Here is a 23,207-nt window from a genome sequence, read left to right on the forward strand (position 1 = left end):
TAATAGTAACTTCTGGTAGCTGTCATGTCAAGCTAACCGGGCTCTTCTAGGCCACAATCAGGAGCTAAGTAGCTCTCAGCTCCCCTCAATTTCATACCCTGACTACTTTGTATAGTGCCCAGACACCATTGGTATAGTTTTGCAGCACTGTATCCTTGTCTGAAGTTCCATTAACTGGACAGCTCAAGAATCAGACAAACCAGAGTGTGGTGTCTGTGGTGCCTTGGATGCAGGTTACCTGTAAGTGCTACTGGCACGCAGGGAGAAAATCAAGACACAGTCCTCCTCTTGCTAAGCCCAAGTCTACTGCGACACAAACAGCATCCTGGTCACAGTCAGGACCGCTACAACACTCTAGCAGTTCAGAAAGGATCTCAAGACCCTGCTCAGGGTCCACTTAAGACAGGTTATTCCGAGGTATGTAACACCCCTGTAGTCTGGGATATCCAAGGTACTATAATCTGTAACCTCCCTTTCTGAAAAACTTGTTTAACCCCAAATTACTTGTACAGTAACCCAAATACAAGTGGTGACTTGCAGGTCTATGATGGGGTTGGATGATTACTTGCAACTGCCATGGTGAACTTGTAGCTGTGGCCAAATTGCATTCCGATAGGGTGTGTGATGAGTAATACATGTAACCAGTGCAAAGCTAGGTTCTGGCATTGGCTTCCTCGCATGTTTCGGGCCAACCAAATCTATCCAAAAGATTCCATCCCAGAGTGAAGGTGTAAGGGATGTGTTTGCCTATATTTAGTTGTATCTGTGCGATGCATGTGAAATGGGTGATATCTGAGTGTGACTTAATTGCAAATGTGTCAGGAGAAAAGGCCAGTAATTCTGGCTCTGGACTTTTTCCAAACCGGCACACTTCAAGTTTGCTGGTGGTGGCCACGGATCTCCCAGCAGGTCTTATCGGCAAACAAATGCCTGAATCCCTGGCACCATTACTAATGGTGCCAGGGATTCAGGAAATCACATCCCATGGAGTCCTGAGGGAACTTACTGGCATTCCGCTGCTCATAATATCCCAGTAATACCAGGATATCGGCCGGCTGAGACGTTAAGTGCTGTTTGCCGGCAGGATACCGGAAAGCTCGTATTCAGTGCCATTGATGATGCTTCTTAATAGTTCTATGATTTTAAGCAATGTTTACTGTGCAGTGGGATCACTGTATAGTGTTAGACATACTTGGCAAGTGTTTATAGGGTATACACACTCAACAAATATATAATGCATAATGTGCACTCTGCACTAGTCATTTCCTAGTGATATTTAACTCTTGGCGAATAAAAATGATGTTTTGTGTGTGTATAGATTTGAGGAGGCAATTGAGTTTTGTATGGCTGGCTAGTGATAGCTTGCAATTTAAATTATTGCAGCCTGTGCTATTATTACCTTACTAAAAGACACTCATTTATTTGATCTCGGAAAGGCCTCAGCTGGCCCTACTGGGATTCAAACTTGTGATGTTAAGGGTAGGTGCTCAGTCTCCATGGGCCTCATTACGGGGTTGCCGGAAAAAACAGCCGGTAGGCGGCAGGTTACACGCAACCCTGTAACACTGTTTCCGCTGCCTTACTTCCCAGTGCCACCGGGGCATTACGGCAGGTGGCGAAAATGGTAAATCCCCATTTCCATGGAGTCTCATAGGACTCCATGGAAATTGGGACACGGAAGCACCGGCATCGTTGCTAACGGTGCTGGTGCTTCCGTGACAACCCTGCTGGTAGGGGCCTGAAAACCCAGCAGGTCAGGCCTGCCGGTCGATCCGTGGCCCCTACCGGCATCGTTGTAGTATGGCGGTCCTGAAAGGGTGCCGGTATCAGCTTAGCAGACCACCATACTCGGAATGAGGGCCCGTGCCTGTAAATCAACTCCTAGCAAGAAAAGGTCTCTTGCCCATGGAGCATGTTGTCCATCAGGAATCCATTCACTCTGCTGTTCTTGTGAAAGTGGATGACACCGGAAAGTCCAGGGCGAAGGGCCAAATAAATTCACCTACTGCTCATAATGTGACAAAATGACAAAACGCTAGGGCCTCTAAGGGTAACATCCCCCCAGATGGATGCTGTCTCCATAAAGTACAGCAATAACGGATATCACTCTTTCTCTAGCAGGGAATCTGTTAAATGAGACCCGACGCAGGGATCATTTTAACTCTTTATTTAAGAGTAAGAGTACACGACAGCAGGCACTCACACGGCTTCAGTCTCCAACTCAACTGTCATCATTCTCGAACCACCTTCTAATCACAACATTCCACTCCCGAGACTGCTGACCTCATAGTGCTGCATTGACTGTATTGTAGCTGAGTAAAGTGTACCTTAACATTGAGTACTAACCCAATAGGAATAACAATGAGTACATAAGATAAGAAACAATTGCATTCAAACAGTTGCAAATAAACATTTCATAATACGTGTTAACTCATGACATCAAGGAGTGTCCTAATCTTAACACATCTCCTCCCTTAACATTTTTATAAAATAACCGTTTATTGCACACACTAATCTTTTAACCATGTTGGTCTCTTCCTGGCTCTCCCCACACGTATACCAGACTTTACCAAAGCTCCTGCAGTTTCAACATTCTCATCTCTTGCACTCCCCACATCTTGGCTAGTATTAACTTCCGTTTTATCATCCTTAGTTGACATACTTTTGTCCGTTATCCCATTGTCCTCAACCATGTTGGCAGAGCTCTTAACCAATATAGACTTAGACCAACATTCTTCTCCTTCTAAGATCACAACATTCCCTCTAACAGCCAAAACCTTTCTTGGACCTATAAATTTGCTAGCACACTTGCCACTCAACCTTGGATTCTTAATCAATACTCAATCACCCCTTTCCAACTTGAAATCTGTTGCCTTATTGACATCATCAAATCTCTTTTTGTATGCATTTTGTGCTTCCTCAATGAGTCTCATTATCTCTTGTCTATTTATTTCCACACTTCCTGACATTTCCAACCAACCTGGACACAATTTAGTTCCAGGTTGTCTGCCTTTAAGTGATACGAATGGCGAGACCTTCTTAGTCGATTGAGGCGTAGTACAGTAGTTCCAAACTAGCTCCTTGAGTACCTTCAACCATTCCAACCCAGACGCCAATGCCAATTGTATTCCACTCTTAACAAATCTATTCGCTCTCTCAACTAGCCCATTGGCTCTTGGATTATATAGCGCTGTTCGCACATGCTTTATGCAGAATTGTTTAAAACAAATTTAACATCCTGTCTGAACAGAATTGTACTCCATTGTCAGTAACTAGAACACATCTTCCAGAAACGAAATCATTTCAGAAGTGGTTGCTTCATGGAGAGCTTTCCACTCTTAACCATTTGGAATGGTAGTCTACCATTACCACCAGGTACTTGTAACCTTCACCAAGTTCTGGTATGGGTCCCACAAAATCAATTGCTACTTTTTCCCATGGTTCTCCAGGTAAACTTACAGGAGCAAGTGGTACCTCCCTTACAGTCTTGGTTTTATCACTCCTCTCACATTCTCTACAGTGTCTGATTCTCTTTTCAATCTCACTATCTAAACCTGGCCACCAGAATGACTGCCTCAAATACCTTTTGGTCCCTCCCATTCCTAGATGCCCTTGATGAGCCACATTTACCAATTGGGATCTAACACCACACGGAGGCACTACCTTGTTCCCTCTCCTGAGTTTGCACCCATACTCAGACATATTTAACTCCTCCTTTACTTCATAAAATGTGTCAAAACATCTATCCACATTGTTTCTTTGGGGCCATCCATCCCTTGTCCAAACCTTCACCTGATTCAACTCTCTGTCCTCATTGTCCGCTCGCAGCCATTCCTCCTTGTCTATGGCATTACACACTACCTCAGCTATACTGAAATCCTGTTCACTGGCTGTCTCTGTGTTTTCATCACTATCAACTGGCAGCCTGGAAAAACAGTCTGCGACCACATTCTCTCTACCTGGGATGTAGCATACTTTAAAATTGTACCCTAACAATTCCACCATCCATCTTGAGATTCTCGGTGAGCCTTTGGCCCAATCCGTACTGCTCAGGAGCTGTACCAGCGGCTTGTGATCTGTCTTGACTTGAAAAGGCTGACCCCATAAAAAAACTTGAAATGAGAAATGGCCCATGACATTGCCAAGGCCTCTCTCACTATAACGGAGTAATTCCTCTCTGCCCCTCTCAATGGTCTAGAAGCAAAAGCTATTAAATGTTCCACCTTCCCTGAATCATATTGGGATAACATAGCCCCCAAACCTAGTAAACTGGCATCAACAGACAACGTGAAGGTGTAAGGGATGTTTTCCTTCCTGAAACAAACCCATTGAGAGACGGCACTCGAGCGGTTCCTTCTTTGATAGATTTAAAGGCTGTTTGACATTCTTCAGACCACTTAAAACTCACCCCTTTTTAGAGCAAATTCCTTAAAGGAGAGTATATTGATGCAAAACCTTTCACAAACTTGTGATAATATTCTTACAGGCCCATGAATGACCTCAACTGATCCTTGTTCTTGGGTGGAGGTGCCCTGCTGATGCTATCTACCAGTGATTTTTTTGGGTAAGATGCCTTCACCAGATATACTGTGACCTAAGTATTTCACCTCTTTAACAGCTATTTTACATTTACTTCTTTGTACTGATAAACCAGCATCTCTCAATCTTGTTAATACACATCTCAACACTCTTTCATGTTCACTCTCATCCTCCGCATACACTGATATATCATCTGGAAATACAGTCACTTTCTCTACACCCTTCAAAATCTCTTCCATAACCTTCTGAAAAACAGAGGCAGCTGATGCTAGACCAAACAGCATACAGAGAAATTTGTACGTTCCTTCAGGGGTAATGAAAGCTGTGAGGTGCTGATATTGGCTGAAAAGTGGTACTTGATGGTACGCTGCCGATAGGTCGATCACGGAAAACCATTTGGGTTCTCCCAAGGTGGCTAAGGTTTCCGCAATGATTGGCAAAGGATGTCTCTCAACCAGGATGTTCTGGTTTAAACTTCTTAGGTCCACACACAGTCTTAGTTTCCCATTGCTTTTGGTGACCAAAACAACTAGTGACAACCATTCTGTGCCCCCCACAGGTTCAATAACACCTTTGTTCATGAGATCAGCCAATTCTCCTCATAATTGTTCTCTCATGTTAAGAGGCACATGCCTAACTTTGTGAACTGTAGGTTGAGAGCTTCTCTTGAGCTTCATGTCATGTTCAAAATATTTCAGCTTGCCCAATCTTTCTGTGAATACTTCTGGGAATTCTTTAGACCATTTGTCCTCCATTTCCGCAATTATCACTGGTTCCAATGCACTAGCCTGAACTCTCACACCTAACTTCTTTTGTTCTTCCCATCCAAGTAATGAGGCGCCCTTCTTAGCCACTAGTATTTTGGCTGTGCATCTCCTACCCTTGTACCACACCTATCCTGGGAACTGTCCTACAATGTCTATAGCTGACTCGCCATACCCACAAGGCTGCACTCCTGCCCGCCCCTAGTGACTTCAGATCAATTTTCAGAACACTGCTTACAGTCTCTTCCGATATGATAGTCCAAGGTTAAGCTGTGGCGACCTTCATCATTAATTTCGTTCCGTCCACTTCAAATTCGTCCAAAGGCCCACTTTGTTCGCCAGATACTGCCGAAATTTGAAAATGTGCCTGGGAGCCACTTCTTGGGTGGGTGTCACCGTTGAAGTGTTCGAAACTGACTGGCTCACATCACCATTAGTTTCTCTTGCGTCCACCATGTTTATTGACAAGTCTCTGCAGACATTCGCAAAATATCCCCTGCGCTTAACATTTAAAGCATTCTACAAATCTGGCGGGGCATGTGGGGAAATTCACACCATATTTGGGACTCCCACACTTGGTGCATTGTGTGTTCCATCCCTCTCTTCTATTCCAACAAGTGCTCGGTTTCTTCCTTTGTCCTACCGCACATACTGCATGCGGCACTTGTTTGTCCATCTTCATTTCCTTGATGTATTGTGTTGTTTGTTCCACACTTCTCGCCAGTTCAACAGCTTGTTCCAAGGTGACATCTCTTGCCAAGAGCTTCTCCTGAATTTGCATATTGTTGGTGCACCTCACCATTTGGTCCCTAATCAGAGAGTCTGTAAGCGCTTCAAAGTCACATGTATGACTGAGTGTTCTGAGAGAAGCTATGTATGACTCAACTGATTCTGAGGGTTCTTGAGAGCGTTGGAAGAACGTATGGCGTTCAAATGTTATATTCTTCTTGGGCTCAAAGTGTTCTTCTATTTGCTTTATGGCTATGGCACATTCATCAGCATCTCCGGCCTCCGGTACCTGGTTTCTCGATTGGCCATCAAAGATACTGCGCCCTTCTGGCCCTAGATTATACAATAACAAGGCTTTCTTCCTGGCAGAACTGAATCTATCTCCTCCTATGGCACCAGGTAGTTCTCAAAGATACCTTTCCACCTGTCTCACCTGATCACAGGACGACCAGGTTCAGCCAGAAATGGTGTGGGTGGTGGTATTGTTGCAGCCATGACTGGTTTTGTACAGTGTCCTAGAATGCTACTTTGTGTGTGTGAAACCGCACTGGTGGCTCTTTATTGATCAGAAGACATTGGGCCTCATTAAACGGTATGCGGTAACCATGGCGCTATTAGCGCCATGGTTGCCGCCGGTATTTTACTGTGTCCGCCTTGTTGGATGGCAGAATTACCGCCCTACTCCAAGGTGAGCGGGGGCGGCAATTCCCCATTCACCAAGGCACTTCCCCATTCCCATTTTTGCCCCATACGGCTCAATGGGAATGGGGAAGGAGCTAATTATGGTACCGCAAACTCTGGTACCGTAATTAGCACCAAGGTTCCTTTGCGGGCCCGTTCCTTAACCAGCCGTTGAGGTTGGGTCCCGCAAAGGGACCTCGTAGTAAGGCGGTAAGGGTTTACCAGTACCGGTGCCCTTACCGGTACCGGTAAACCCTCACCGCATTCCGTGTAATGAGGCCCATTACCTCCAGAACAATCAGATCAAAGAATGCTGTGCAGAAATAGGCAATGTAAGTCTTGAACAAGTTATTCCTCCCTTGTATCATTTACATTGTTTATTGTCACAATGAACAATTCCACCAGAGAGAAGAAATACAAAAATGTAAAAAACTCCTTCTGAGCAGCCGACGTAACAATGCAGTGCTTGACCAATTAAGAAGCTTCTCTTGGCGAGCACTGTCTCCTAGTGACTGGTGTCACAATGGTTAAGTGGTTAAGCCCAGGAATCTGCAGAGCTACCAGGCCATGCCCCCCTTTGTCGTGCGTGCCGAACGTTCTCAAGCATGCGTAAGAGGGATGAGTCCGGGCTTCCAGCCAGCGCGCGTCGGGGAGAGCAGCGCACAGTGATGTGTGTCCCAGCTCGAGCCGCAACCGCCAACGGCACCGAGTGAGTGGTAACCTTTCCTTTTTAAAGTCAATAAATGAATGCCGGCTTTCCTTTTGGAAACGTATCGGGAGGACCGAACGTCCCACCTCCCCCCACCCCCCAATGCACCTCCTGACCTGTTTTCCTGTGCCTGCTGTCGCTGCTGGGCTCAACGGCAGACTATGGTTGCCGGAGCATTGTAAGAGCAGAGCGGATCCGTTCAGAGGCAGGGGGGTGCTGAAGGGTTGCGTGCTGATCCTCGTCGCCAATGTTAAATGAGACCCGACGCAGGGATCATTTTAACTCTTTATTTAAGAGTAAGAGTACACGACAGCAGGCACTCACACGGCTTTAGTCTCCAACTCAACTGTCATCATTCTCGAACCACCTTCTAATCACAACATTCCACACCCGAGACGGCTGACCTCATAGTGCTGCAATGACTGTATTGTAGCTGAGTAAAGTGTATCTTAATATTGACTACTAACCTAATAGGTATAACAATGAGTACATTAGATAAGAAACAATTGAATTCAAACAGTTGCAAATAAACATTTCATAATACGTGTTAACTCATGACATTAAGGAGTGTCCTAATCTTAACAGAATCTCTCCTCTGCAGTATTGATATTCTGCTCCACAGCACTCTACTGCTATTCTGACAGAAGTTAAAACACAATTGGGAGGCTCAATTTCCTTTTTTTATGACAGTTGTTTGTGTAGAACCAAACATGGCATCTTGCGGCCCCTACAGGGTACTTTGCAGTGAACTATATACATACATGCCAACACTCCCCATGCACCTGAGAGCTGGTCTTACAACCCTGCCCTCTTGTTTGCCTTCTGGGACCTAAAGTACCAGATTTAAAACAGGCACAGCAAAACTACAAATCAAAGAATGCCAAGGCAAAAATCAGGACTGGATGAGCATTTCCTGAATGACAGAGGGCACGCTGTCCTCTAAGTGTATACCATGAGTAGTGGGCACTTAAATGTCTGGCAGAAACGCATGGTGGGTCCCTATCTGATGTTGCTTACTCACTGCATCTCATGGTTCAGTTAAAGGTTTGAACAGTTCAGTTCCGGTTTCTTTGTGCCTTCAAACATGGGTTGATGCAGGGGTTGTTGCTAGGTCTGGAAAAGATCTGGGGCTACATTAATGTCAGGATTGTCGGGACCTTGGGCTAGTTATCCTTTCGGTTGTAGCCCCTGAGATTCCATCTGGGGCTACATCCAAAAGACAAAAGGCTATAGCCCACCGCTCCCACCAGGCCCTCCTAGAAACGCCTCTGGGTTGAGGGCATGCCGGAACACTTCAAGATACCTCTGCCTTGACCACTTACATTCTAATTGGCTTGATCACAGGTTTCTTGTCGAAGACCCAATTTCTGCTCTCTGGGAGGAAGGTGTAGTGGCCAAGAGATGGGTTTAGGATTCTCGCGCCATTTGATGTTCAGATATAGACTGCCTGACATACATTGTAGCAGTACAGTGCCAATACGTTATCTAGCAAGGGCAATGCAAATAAGGCTGCCTTATTCCCAATGTGCCATGAATCAGCATCTAGCCATCTTCACCAAGTGCTAACTTTTCCACAAGTGGTTGGATATATTGTTCCGTGGTCTAACACTAAATGGTGGTTGATTGCCTCATATTGTTACACATTTGCTACCCATTTTCTCCCTGTTGTGTGTTGACACTGTTCTTTAAATTGTCATTTCCTCTCGTTGTACCCTGTTTTTCTGTCTGTTCTCTTATTAGGTGCCCGAGTACCTTTTATAGTGTTGCCTCGCCCATTCATATCCCTCCCTGGTTATCAGAATTTACCTATCCACATCTCTCTCCCAACTGCCTTCATCTCATCCCAATTCTGTAATAATCTCCTTGGTGTCTCTGCCTCAAATGAATGACTTTCATCTCAATTACCACATCTTGGACTGTTCAATAAGATTTCTGAACTCTTGCTTCAGAGTTTCACTACTTGTAACAAAAGAACTGGCGGATATTCATGCCACGTGCAAAGACAAATTTCCCCTCCTATCACATATGCAATGATGCTGATAAAAGCATTGAAAAGGATGGCATTGTTTATTGTGATACTCCACTGGGTAACCACCTCCCTACATGGTGAACTTAAGTCACATTCTAATTAGCTACTTCTAATCCACTTTAAAACCCTGCAACCCACACCAATTTTGTGTAGAACAATGTCAAAACTTTGCTGAAATCCAAGTGGATCGCATCCATCGCGCTTCCTTCATCTAAGCCGCTAATCGGAGAGTCAAAGACATGTATTATTGGTCTGGCATGACCTTGGCATGCATTTCCTGCTTTTACACAGAGCTTGGATGAACATTTGTTATCGTTGCCCATTTTAATGATAATATATTGATCTTGGAAGGATAAGAGCCGAGTCAACCCAGACGATATTTGAACCTGTAACCTGTACCTTTGAACACAGATTCGAGCACTAGCAGTGCTCAATTCTCTGAACTATCTGAGCTCTATATTGGAAGGCATTAATAGAACTCTCAGAGAGGCCAGTTGTTTTCCTATCGAAAGTAATGTAGGAGTACAAATAGAAGGTACTATGAATCCTATCAGAATCATTATGAAAGGAAAATGCAGGCTTTCACATAGGAACTCTAAAAGGAAAGTCATATACAAATACTTGCATAGATTGTTCCTGTTGTCCATGCAGGAATATCATAGTCCTCTAAAAATCAATTTGGATTCATTAAAGTGTTGCACTGAGGGAAAGAAATAGAGATTACGTTTATAAAGACTGCATCCGTAATGAGATACGCATTGTAAGGGTGCAGAAGTACGAGTCTGACACAACGGTGGCATGGTGAATGGCAAAAGACGTTTATTGTGATATAAAGGAAAAGAAATAGGACCTATCTTGTGTGAGGAGCCTGATGATGTCCTCACTTCTTTCTCCCCGATATACTCTACTCACGTGGCCAGGGAAGGGCCATCACTTTTGGAACCCGACATTGGGTGTGAATATACGAGGGAGGATCACCTGGGTAGAGGAGACTTGGGGAATGGAAGGGAGATGTCCTTGGGTGAGACACAGTATCCCCCTTTTCCATCCCATGAGGAAACCAGTCCCAGCAGCCTTTATGGGATATTGTCATCCCTTTCCCTTTTCTTCCTTCCAGGATGACCCCAGAAAATGCTGTCAAGGTAGTGACAATAGGAAGAGGGTGAATAAGAGAAGGTCTTTAGGTGAGGCATGATATCCCCCTTTCCCTTGTGAGAGCATATCTTACTTTCCCTCTACCTTTTATAGGTTGTTGCCAATCACTACCTTTTTATTCCCCACAGCTATACCACTGTAGTACTTGGACAAGAAGAGGCGACTAAGAGTTGTGCACCCTAACATGCAGTTATACCACTCTGGTACTGAGATGAGGAAGAGGCCTGGAAACTATTGTGAGGGTCAGGCATGTCCAGAGAACATCAGTAATTGTGGTCAGGCAATTGCACTCAAGGGCTCCCACCTGCAACCTGTTAATGGGTAACAGGTGCATAAAAGGTGGAGCTGAGAGCAAGGATGGGGAAACCAGAACCAGCAGGAGAGGTGCCGGGTCGAGAGAGACTGACCTGAGAGGGTTGAATTCCTGCAAAGAAGATGGCTGCCGAGGAGAGTCCTGCCTGAAGGTCAGAACAGCAGTTTGTGCCATAACGAAATAGTGACAGTGGGTCCCAGCGGGCCGTGAAAGGACTAAGGCTGACAGAGTCCCTTCTGTCGGCTGCCCACATCCGGAGCTGTCGGATTCGGGGGACACAGAAGCTCTGCAAGCCACCGGTAGCACCACATGTGAGAGGCAGAGCTAGCGGCAACCCACAGTGGGATTCGTAGCAGGCAAGCGCTGCTCGCAGACATGCAGAGAAGTGTACGTGGACCTGAGAGGGGAAAGAGTAAGCTCCCAGAGAAGCAGCCGAGGACCGCTGAGTGGAAAAGGGAACACTCGTACCAGGGCGCTCCTGGGGGCTGCTGCAAGGCATATGATGATGCTTGTTGAAAGGAAATGTATATGCAAGTGGCCGTGAAACCAAAGTAAGGGGTAATTTGACTACTACAAACAAACACTGAACTTTAAAGTGAACGGCAAAGTAACTGAGAAGCATGTATAATTGAATATCGAATCAAAGAATGCTTTGCAAGCATTATTGAATACCGAATTGAAGGAAAGCTGTTAGAAGCCAATGAATGAACTAGAAACAGGTGTGAAACACACGTGATGAACAGTTAAAGGCAAAGAATGAAACATTATCAATAAAGTAGAAAGCAAGTTATGAATAAAGTGAAAAGCAAGTGGTGAACACTTATGAAGTAAGTGAAAGAAAAGTGGTGAAAGAGAGTGAGCACCACGTAGTAAGTTGTTTGGAAGAACACACTGTGGCAAAGCCAATATACTGACAAGGAGAATTCAGAGTGAATGCAAACCAAAGCACAGGTGTGGCGAAAGAGAAACCTCTGTGAGCAAGAAACCTTGAGTTATCGGTTGCGTGACCTGTAATGGGTGGACCGACAACTGCACCTAGATCAAGGTTACCCTGTCTGGAAAAGTCAAGGAAAGTTCAGGTGCCTAAGATGGCTGAAGTCAATGGGAAGGATAGCAATCTATATTAACTGAACCTGACGGTGGCCAGGGCACGGCCATCACCTTTGGATCCAGACCCTAAGGGTGGACCAGTGCGGGGGGATCACCTGGGTGAGGGGTCTTTGGTGCGTGGGTCTGAGGCAGCCGATGGTGAGATGCGATATTCCCCCCTTTTTTGTTCATTTACCCCATCCTATTTTTTAGGATTCCTTGAGGTCCCAACTCCCTCCTCACCCCTTTTTACACAAATACGGGGCCGATCAAGAGGGTGACTGAGAGGAACAAGACTAACTCTCATACATTGTACTGGACATGTCCTGTTAATCGTGTCAGGCAAAGTCAGGCACTTGACTTCAAGTTCATACACTTGATACCAATTAGCTCTCCTCACATGGATAAAAGGCAAACCCTAAAGACACTCTAAGCAAGGCGGAACACGAGTATGAGCAGGACTTCCGGGGCGAAGGCAAACCTACTGGAGCAGAGCGACAGACCAGGGGACAAGAGCAGCGGGTCGAAAACCCTACTGGAGGTCTTCACCTCCGACAGGCCGCAAAAGACACGTCGAGAAGGCCAGATCCCACAAGTGAAGACTGCATTGTGTTTCAAGGATGCCAGCGACCCTCCCGGGTGAACAGAAGTGTTGGGAGGCGAGGCCAAGCCTGTGGAACTGACCTTGACTCGTGAATTGGATAACATAGAACCAAGAAAGAAACACACAAAGCCAATGAGTTGGCAAGTGACCTGAGAGACCGGTGTGTGTTAAAGAAAGTTTGAAGTGGCAACATTATATCACCAGTGAAGACTGCACACGTGGATGAGATACATAGAAAGGCAAACCTGTGAATGAACTTGGAAGTAAAAGACAGCTGTGGAATCAGCTATAGTGAGTAACGGAGTGGTCCGGCGAAAAGAAGTATACCACTCGAAATTCTCTGTGAAAGGTGCATTGTTTGTAACGATAAAGCGAATGAAGTGCAAAAGCAAAGTAAGCCGAATTATCTCCTAGAGAAGGGGAGATTGGAAGTTGAATCTTGAGCTATAAGTTGAATTGGTCCTGCTGAGGTCTGCAAAGAAACCCACTCACATTCGAAAATCTTCGAAAGTGGTCTGAGCCTGGCTGATGGAGACCCGAAGTATAATAAGCTTGGGAAAGGGAGCCCCTTTTCAAGTTTTGTTGAACTTTGTGCTTGAAGAGGTCTGAGCCCGACAGAGGGGGGCCTACGTGAGCTCTGTGTTTGAAAAGGTCAGAGCCCGACAGAGGGGGACCTACTTGAACTTTGTATTTGAAAAGGTCAGAGGGGGACCTATGTGAAACATTGTTTGACAGTCAGAACGAGAGACTTTAACATCGAAGGCCAGGCGAGCCTCGATCCACGTTTTGGAACTGTTTATTGTACTAAGATACCGAGCCAGAGTGTGTCATCCTGCCTACAAAGAGCACCTTATTCCGTGGGGTCTAAAGCAGGGAGGAGACCTGATTTAGCTACCTTTATTAATTTGAACGCTGATTTTTCCTTTGCATACATTTCTCCTTTATACACTTTTTGTACAAGAGATAGGGCAGGCATTAGGTTTTGTTAGCATAGGCCATTTTGATTTGACAGACTCTTTTAGGACTGGTTTGTTTATCATTTGATGGTCGAGACTACTCCCATCTTTGTTATAGGGCAGAGTCGGAGTTTTCCAAACCCCAGAAACCTCAATAAATGTTTTACAAATTGTACTTATTGTGTCTGTGTCATACTTGTGATACCATGCCTTGCCTACACCTGGAATTGGTCGTGAGAATCAAGAGACTTGAACTTATTGTACACTGGCAAGTCGGAAGAGCTGGCGCCTTAGGGAAGGGAACTCTGTGGCCTTTTTGGGAACTGCGCTGTCTTCTTGGCGAAGGGAACCCCGAGACTTTGAAACTGCTTTGAATTTGGCGAAAGGGAGCTGGAAAGTAAGCCTAAAGCAGGAAAAAGCTCAGAACTTTATTTGGAACACTATTTCATTTGTTGCTGACATCCCTACACCTTGTTTAGCTTTAACTGTGAGGGCAAGTATAGGTTCTGCACTCAGACAGACTCTTAAGTTGAACTTACTGACTAAGACTATCCTTAGTTTCATTAGGTAGGGAAGTCCTACCTTATTTTATTTATTTATTTATTGTGGATTTGTAAGGCGCTTATACATCAATTAAATTACGCTTCAAAGCGCCCACAGGGCAACAGGGAGGGAACATGGGAATGAAAGGTAAATATAATAATGAAAGAGAGAGGCGGCCCTACAAGGCCTTGTGAGCATTCAGCACGTGCGAGTGCAGAGAGAGAACAGGGATGGGGGAGGGCGCAGCAGGGATGGGGGAGGGGAAACTTAGGCCTTACACCATCCCGACATGTAAGTTAATAAATACATTTTGTTTGAACTTTGAATCTGTTGTTTGCGTCTTGCTTCATGATACCTTCACACTTGCCCTATTTCTAAGAGGGGAGTCCCTGCCTCAAATGAACGAACTACAGAGTCTGACAGGATGTCCAAAGTAAAGAGTCCACCATCCTGTGTCAAAAACCTATTTCCTTCCTTATACCATGAATGAAACTAAATATCTGAAGGGGTTTTAATAGTTCCGAACTGAGACTGTATTTTGAGGGAATGTCTCCCTTCCCCAGGTTACAGTCTCATTTGAAGCAACATAACGTTCCAAGTTCACCGGGTTTCTGAGGGATAGTTGATCTGAAATGTCCCTTATTGTTCATTGTTGTTTTCACTATGGTCTCCTTGGGAATTGACTTTCTTCAGTCTTCCTGACCAAGGGGATGAGTCCCTTCCCTCTGGTCCTAATTCACAATGCCAGGAGGATGTCCCCCTCCCCCAATCTTTTCTCAGGTTTTGGTAGCTGAAGTCTCTGTGGTGGGAAGGCCTCCCTTGCCCTGGCTTTTTTCAGGCTTTTCAGGCAACACAATAATTGCTGGGGGAATATATCCCTCCACCTGGCCTTGTTCAGGTTTTTCTGACAGTTCAATACTGGTGGGGGAATGTCTCCCTTCCCCCTTTCCTTTCTCTGGCTTTTCAGGAAGTTCAGCAAACACTACGGGAATGTCTCACTTCCCCTGGCCTTTCTCAGGCTTTTCAGAAAGTTCAACAAATAATGGGGGAATGTCTAAATTTCCCTGGTCTTTATCAGATTTTTTAGAATGTTCAACAAACCATGGGCGATTGTGTCCCTTCCCCTGGCCATTTTCAGGGTTTTCAGCAAGTTCGACAAACGATGGGAGAATGTCTCCCTTCCCCTGGCCTTTCTCAGGCTTCTCATTCTTCTGGACAGCCCAGGTTCACTAACCATCCAGGGACAGTCTGTCCGCTTTACTAATCTGGTGGACAGCCCTGGTTCACTACCCTGTCGTGTGCTGTCTATCTGCTGGACAGTTCACCCTTCAGCTGTGGGTCCCAGACCCTTATTTCTGTACTCTTTTGGCTCTTAGTATTTGGGAACTTTCTTTCCCAAGTACTACGATGAGAAAGAAGACTTAGGAGGCTGCTTGCTGCGTGTTGAGGGTCCCGACCCTTTCTTTGCTAGTCATCAACCCTTTGGGCTCCCACCAACCGTTCCCAGCCGGTTTATAGTGATTGCATCGAATGCCAAAGCATCGAATGCCTTAGCATCTAAAAAAAGCAACAAAAAAAAGAATTGAATGCATTTTTTTTTCTTTTTTTTTAATGTGGGGTCCCCCGACCCCCAATTTTTACCCCTTTAAAAGCCATTATACATAAAATAAAACCTTTACCCTTGAAAAAAATGCATGCATTTTTCTGATGCATTTTTTTCGATGCTTTTGACATTCAGTGCTTTATATTCGATGCAATGACTGGATACCTCCCAGCCACCCAGAGGCTCACAAGGTGCTTATCGGTGCTCTGCTATTGTCTGGGGGTCTCACCGACCTAGCTCGATCTTCTTCTGACTTCTGCAGGGGCTGCAGTGCTTCTTAGTCATTCCCCTGTCCTCGGGTTGCGTGTCTCCTGCCAGTCCGTCCACTGCAGACCTTCCCGAGACGCCTCTGCTTCGGATAAGAGTCGTGGTCGTGCTCTCCTGGCCTCCCCTCTCCTCTTGCCTTTGAATTGCCCGGTATTCTCCATGGCTTCTCTTTAAACAAAGTCCTTTTCCCTTTTTATTGTATGCTGCAATTCACTTGGGTTAGGTTTTATAGTCTGTCCATGCTCTCACTCTTTACTGGGTTGGCAGTGTTCTTCTTAATCCAAGTGTCTGCGTGCACCTTTCCTAAGTTAACCATACTCTTCCTCATATCACTATTTGTAGAGGGAGTGATACCATCTACAATTCAGAGACATATGGAAGTGTGTGGGGTAGGTGGAGTCTGGATATGGTAAGTGGGTGAGATATGGGTTACTGTTACTGTCTGCTGGACAACCATGTTCTCCCTGGATCGTCGTCCCTGGTCCCATGGGGAGATCCCTCCCCATGTGATCCTCACTGAGTACCACCCCCAGGGGAACTGTCGGTAGCAGCCTCACCTCCCTGGCCTCATGGGAAGGGGCTCCCCCTAGGGAAGCAGGGACGACATCCTGGGATTTGTCAAGGCATGTGATAATTCATTTGAGGAAGCAACAATTTCACTTTTTTGTGATGAAAGAGAGAGAGAGAGAGATCCTGGCCCTTACAACTAACTTTACTTCTGTACATACTTTCTAAGCATTGGCAATTTCATGACTGTATAGTTCGTGGCATAATAGGCCTTGGCACCAAGTTGTGCCATTGTATGTTCAAGTTTAATGGATTGCCATGGTTTTGATGGAAATGATTTCCTACAGAGGAAAATGCGGGTCTTGTTATTGGCAGTCAGTACCTTTGCAGACATGTTGTACAAGCCTATGAGTTGACTTCATGCCACATGAGCCGCCACATGTTAAAGCAACCTATCCAGGATGAAGAAAGCCACTCAAAAGGTCTCCCCAATCAGATCTGTCATGCTAGGGAAGCATGACTTTAATTGTGACTCCTCAGAGTAGTTAGCATATGTTGTAAATGCTGTGAAGCATCTCTGCTGTTCCAGATCACCTAGGTGTAGGCCCCCTTCAGTTCAGAATCTTCAGGGTTCACACTTGAAACATGTGGTTCCTGTTGTATCTTGTGAAGTATGTCTTTAGAGGCAGCCATGTATGGATGTTCTTTTACAAAGGCATGAAGAAGCAGTGCTCAATACATCAGACATGTTCATGAAGGAACACTCGTTGAGTTAACACTTTTCTTCAGATCTGTGACTGAGCGCTTGTTTTGACTATGTCTATTTGATGTCCTGATAAAGGCCCTTCGGACCAGAATCAGTGTGGAAAGATTTGAACCCCCTGGGGCCATAATACACTGTGTCAACATTGTGTCAAGTATTTAATGTAAGGTTGCATAGTTTGGTTATAGCAAGGAAAGAATGAAGTATCTGATGGCAAGGTGTGCATGGAAAGTGACCGTACCTATTCTGGATCATCAGAGAAGCTGCCTGCAGTGCCAGTTTGAACACTTCTTCTGTCATGGTCTGCACTTGCTAATGCTCACCAATTACCACAGGGTATTCTTGCAGGGTTCGAGCCTCTTGTGCTTTTGTGACTCACCCTAATGAGTAGCAGGACTGGTGATTCGCCTGGCAAGAACGCTGGGATCCTGGTTAATGGTTTTCCCAGAGTGTTTTGGTTTCCACTGCTTTAGTAAATATACTCCAGCATTCCTGGTCTATTGCTTGTATGCACGGAACCTCTGGTCCTCGGTATGCTGAAGTAAACATAATTGAGACCTTTTGATAGTTGCAACCTTCATTACCCACAGCTGAATATAGGTCCACGCTTCCCAAGGCGTGTTTGTTTCCTTGTATTTGCACAGCTGAGTGTTTCTCCCTCTTGCTTTTCTGTTTTCTTCCTTTGGGGTGTGGCCGTGTTCCTAATTTTTTATTTAGGCATTTGGACATCTGCCTTTCCCTTGGGCTGAGTTTTTGTATTTTCCTAAGGTACTGTGGCTCTAAATCCTGTTCCCTTACTCTGATCACTTACCGTGTTTAGGATTAGCCCTGCATACTTCTATTCCTGTCCTCACCCTTGTCTCCTGGATGTTTGCCTCTCTCTCTCTTTCTCAGGGCGTTGGTGTTGTCTGTTTAACCGCCTCTTTGGTATTCTTGTGCCGAAACAATTGAGGAATTCCTTTCTGCACCCTTGTGTCTTCAGGTTGGGTCTGGACTCTCATCCTGAATCTTTTGACCAACAGGTTTGTGGGCTCTCATCTTGGGTCCTCATGCATCCTGGTATCTCCCCATCCCCAGACATCTTGCTACGTTCCACAGGACTTGAGAACATGAAAGATAATCCTAGTACAGATACGTTGCATAAAGTGCTTTCTTTTGGGTATTCAGTTAGTCCTACACGGCTACTCTTCCTCTTCTGTCCGCCTCTTGGGTTTTAGTGTTTTGGTGTTGTTCCCACCCTACCTCTATGCCATCACTTGGCTGAGCAAAGCATCATGCATGCAACCTTTAGGTGACGTGGAAAGTCCTAGAGGCTCCTTATACATCAACTTCCTGGCTTATTCCAACAGCTATGCAATCTGACCATCCTCTTTTTCTGTGTGTTTTAAAAAATGCTACACTGCACTGTTTCCTAACCTTATATCCCTTGTTCCACATGATGTGTTCTGTACATTGTATTGCATACTGTATATTGCTCTTGAAAAAATGTAATAAATATTTTTGTTTATTTGGGTATGACACAACTGAGACGAATGTATGGCTTAACGGGTACCCCTTCTTCTTCCACTGATTTCCCTCACTACCAAAAGTTATCTGTTTCCTAATACCGAGCTTGTGTGCTCCATGATAGTCTTGCTTGTAACTGTGATCCCCTCAAAAATCTGAAAAGTTTTTCCCTGTCTACTTCGTTGACTCCCCTATCTCCTGCACCCCCCACTGCTGCCACCGTCCCCTCTTTCAAGAGGACAACATAGTTAAAAACAGCACTTCATCAGGAGATGTTCCACCCAAAGGGCCAATTGCATTTCGCACAATATTACGCTTCCCCCAAATGGGTGAGTATGGGAACCTTGCTCCCATTGTTGCAGGTGATGTGCTTGAGCAAGATAGTTTTCCCTTAAAACAGTGTTCTGGATTGGCATCTTCCTCACACAGGGCCAAATGCACTTTTTACAATGTCCTGCATATCTCAGTGGTCTAGATCCTGGTTGTAAGAACAAGTCAGACACTGTAAGGACATTTTAGTGGTTTTTTAAAATTAAATTGTATACATAACGCCTAACTTTCCCTATCGCTAAAGAGTTTAATCCTACCTATTTAAAAGAACTAGAGGTACTCGTCAGTCATCAGGAAGTCCTAATTAAAAACTCTGCCTGACCCTACCACTAAGATAAACGACTTAGACCCATCCAGGAGAAGATCCTTATTCTCTTGAGTTAGTGATTTATTCAATAATCTCTGGATGAAATGTCTCTGTTTCACCTGTTTCCTCTTATTATAATCTTCTTCAATAAAGCCTCGATATCTCCTCCATGAGCTCTTTGATTCTTGGACAACACTCCTGGGTTGTGTGCTTTCTTAACGGATATGTTTTGGACAATGAGTCTTTAGATACATTTGCACACTCTTGTCTCTTGTTTTATAGTCTTTCAATTCAACCTTGATTAGATTGTGTAGGACTTGATCCCCTTGTAGAATGTCTCTCTCCTGGGATCTTTCTTTAGTGCTTTCTCTTCTATTCTCGTGCTCTCTTGGTTCTATGATACCATATTTCTTAAGACACGGCTGTGGGACGTGTTTTCTATAGTCTTCCTTTCTTGGCTTATGACACCTTATCGCTTCCTCCCAGGGTATTTGTTTCCAGTGTTTCTCTATTACCCGTTTGGGTTTATTTGGTATTCGCTCAGCGAGCTCTCCATATTGCCAGTCAAACAATTTTAGTCCTTGTGTCTCTTCTATCTGACGAGGACGAGTTACACTCTTCATGGACGTTATTCCCCTTACAGGGTTGCTGGTTATTGGCTCTAGACACCTTTCACATTGGTAATTCAACAATTGCGTTCCTCTTGACTCGTCTTTGTGACTGGGGTGAGTTGTACTCTTCATGTGTTCCTTTCCCGGTTGCCTCCTGCTTTTCCTGTGTTCCCCGGTACCCTTGGGTGAGTATGAGAACCTTGCTCAGGTATTCTTCTCGGTACTCGGTTTCCTCCCACTCAGCTTTCGTCGGCATCCTGATCTCGGCTTCCCCTCAGGCTGTTGCCTTCTTCAGATGCAGATGATAGGGGGCTCGGCTCACTTCCAGCAGTGATGGTCTCGGCATAGTTGTGTGGGCCATTTGCCCATCACTCTTTGCTCACACCACCACCAGATCCTGGACACCTCTTCTCTCTTGGGCAGCGGTTTCCCCAGTGCGTTGCTCGCCAGTCTCCCAGTGTCTCCCTTTGGCGATCCTCACCTGTTCGAAAGTCGTGGGCTCTGCGGCTAGTCTGGACTCCGCCCCTTCTTGGTGCGATCACATCAGGGGACTTCTCCTGTGTCCAATACTCTCTCTCTATCTCTCTGTCTCTCTCTCTCTTTCTCTTCTACTCGTCTCAGTTAAGTGCAAGACTCTTAAAGGGGCATCTTTTACGTTCTCTAATGGTTTGGCTTCCGCATTGCTTACAGCCACATATAAGGATGTTGCATTCTTCTTCCCAGTAGTGTGAAGGCATCATGAAGCAAGTCACAGACAACACATTCAATGATCAACTAAAAACACTTTCATTAAATTAAATGTCAGGATGGTGAAAGGCCTAACTTGCCCTATACTAAGATGGGATTTCCCTACCTAAAGAAACTAGGCACAGCCTGAGTCAGTAAGTTCAACTTAAATGTCTGTGTGTGTCCAAAACCTATACTTGCCCTCACAACTATAGTTAAACAATGTATAGGGATGTCAGCACCAAAAGAAATAGTGTTACAAATAAAGTGCAGAACCTTTACCAGCTCTTGACTTGCATTTCAGCCCCTTCCCTGAGTTCAAAACAGTTCCACACAAAAAGAGCTTAGGGTTCCCTTCCCCAAGTTTAACACAGCTCCAGTAGGCCTTACGTACCCTACACAAAGTTCAACACAACTCCAGTAGGCCTCTGGATTCCCTTCCCCAAGTTCGACACAATTCCAGTAGGCCTCGGAGTTCCCTTCCCCAAGTTCAACTCTCGCATATCCACCCCCAGGGTCAGGATCCAAAAGCAATGCCATTCCCCTGTCCACCTGAGAGGAGGATCCAAGGGGAGTACATGGGAGGATGCCTCCAGGCTCCCCACATACCCTTCTCCTATAAATAAGGCCTCCTGCACAAGGGACAGATGCTGACGACTTCTCAGGAGGGGTTTCAGGTGGTACTTCTGCTGGGGTACATGACCAGTTCCACACAGAAGCTGGATTGGGAAAAGGTTCTTCTTGCCAGGTTTTAAATGGTGAGGATTGTGGTGTGTGATTGTGGATCTCTGTTAGTAATGATGGAAAGTTAGGGACGTCCCAATAATGGTATCCTTTGGTAGCCCCGGGATGATGGCAGAAGGAAAGTTGGTGGTTGTACCTTTCACTTAGATAGGTACAGCCACCTTGGGATAAGCTTCTTGGTCTCCATAAACACACATTATACATTATTTTCAGTAGGGAAGCCTCTCCTAATTTCTTGGGTTGTATTAGGTCAGCTCTGACTGCACTTTGTTTACTCCCGAAATCCACCAGGGCCTGGACGGGAATCCCTTTAACTATGATAGATTTTTTAAGTGGACTTACAGGATGTTCCACAAAAATAATTACTCTGAGTCTTCACTTTGTCAGAATACTCTGGATTATCCCATTCCTCCGCTCGCATACACCCAATCTCCATGGGTTCCTCTCTTTTATTTTAAGGGCAGTTTCTAGCTAAGTGCCTGGGTTCTTTACATGAAAAACAAATCGCAATCATGGGTTTTGTTGTTCTCTTCCCTCTTCATTTCTTCCCTGGGTTTGGGTTTTGATTTTCTTTCTATCTTCCCTTTTTCCCTGCTATTAGAATCCCTAGATCGATTGGAGAAATCAACTCTTTCTTTAGAAGAAAAAATTGGTTTAAATGATCCCTTGTTCTCATTTCTTTCTTCGGTTCGATGCAGTGAATGGAAGTGTTTATTGGCATCTAGATAATGTGAAGCTGTTTCAATTGCTAGGGAGAGGGTGTGCTTATTCAATTGTAAAACGGCTCTCGGAAGCGAAGGGGGCATGAAATTAACAAATTGTTCTAAGCTCAAAGCTTCTAACACTTTGGGCAAGTTTTTCCTTCGTAACCATAGTGACAGAGCATTCTTAACTGTTCTCCTAACTCAATTGATTTTTCTCCGGGACCTAATTTAAGACTCCTACCTTTTTGCAGGTAGGAATTGCTGGTTTGACCCACCCGTTGCAAGAGTCCTTCCTTGAGGACATCAAAAGAGGCTGTTCCTGGGAAGTTTAATAGTTTGTAGGAGGTCTGTAATTCTCCTTTTAATAAGGGTCCCAGGTAACCTAGTTTTATTCCCCCCATCGAAACTCGGCTGCTAATCTTTCAAAATTCAAGAAGAAATTCCCCGAATCATCCTCCTCATTGTAGGGTTGAAGCACTCCCTGGGGAATATTTGATTTTTCCTGAGCAGCAATCAATCGTTGCAACCATGTTTGAAATCTTGCTTCAGCCTGTATCTGATGCGCAGCTAGTTGGGCATTACTTCGTCTAGAGAAGGCAGATATGGTCTCACCTGAACTCCCATCAGAGTCGGACATAGAAACAAATTCTAGGTCTTCGGTGGTATCAGCATTTGCCTTAGTTTCCACTTCTCTAGCTGGATTTTGATTCTCTTTCTTCCTTAGCTCAGGGAAAGAACCGGGGAAATAGCTAGTGAAGGATCCCTCTTTTTGATGCATGGACCTCAAAGCTCCAGGTCGAATGAAAGTTTGGGGTTTTCTAATGGTTACAAAAATGTTGTCTCTATGTTCTAACTGATGGGTGGCCTAGGGAATGGTATCAAGGAGTAATTCTGACTTTTAGAATAGATCTTACGGCTAACTGGGATCTGCAACCGACTGCAAATTGACTATTTGAGGTCCAAAACTTCACTGTGCTCTTGAACTCTTACAATCGTGTCCTTCCCTGAGGTTTGTTGCACTCTCAGCC

At 45.0% G+C, this 23,207-nt stretch overlaps 1 protein-coding gene across 3 annotated transcripts in view; it reads left to right on the plus strand.

The window, feature by feature from the left end:
* Nucleotides 1-23,207, plus strand: part of LOC138473240 (caspase-7-like) — an 865,808-nt gene that overhangs the window by 272,901 nt on the left and 569,700 nt on the right. Inside the window, exon 1 of one of the 3 annotated variants that reach the window (XM_069611855.1) lies at nucleotides 7,302-7,422. The exons of the other annotated variants lie outside the window; for them this stretch is intronic. The gene's annotated coding sequence lies outside the window, so the exon portion shown is untranslated. Of the gene's footprint in view, nucleotides 1-7,301; nucleotides 7,423-23,207 lie in introns of those variants that run through there. 3 annotated transcript variants of the gene reach the window in all.

This window comes from Ambystoma mexicanum, chromosome 8 (assembly GCF_040938575.1).
Source record: "Ambystoma mexicanum isolate Mex_15411 chromosome 8, UKY_AmexF1_1, whole genome shotgun sequence".
In the NCBI taxonomy this organism is placed as follows: domain Eukaryota; kingdom Metazoa; phylum Chordata; class Amphibia; order Caudata; family Ambystomatidae; genus Ambystoma; species Ambystoma mexicanum.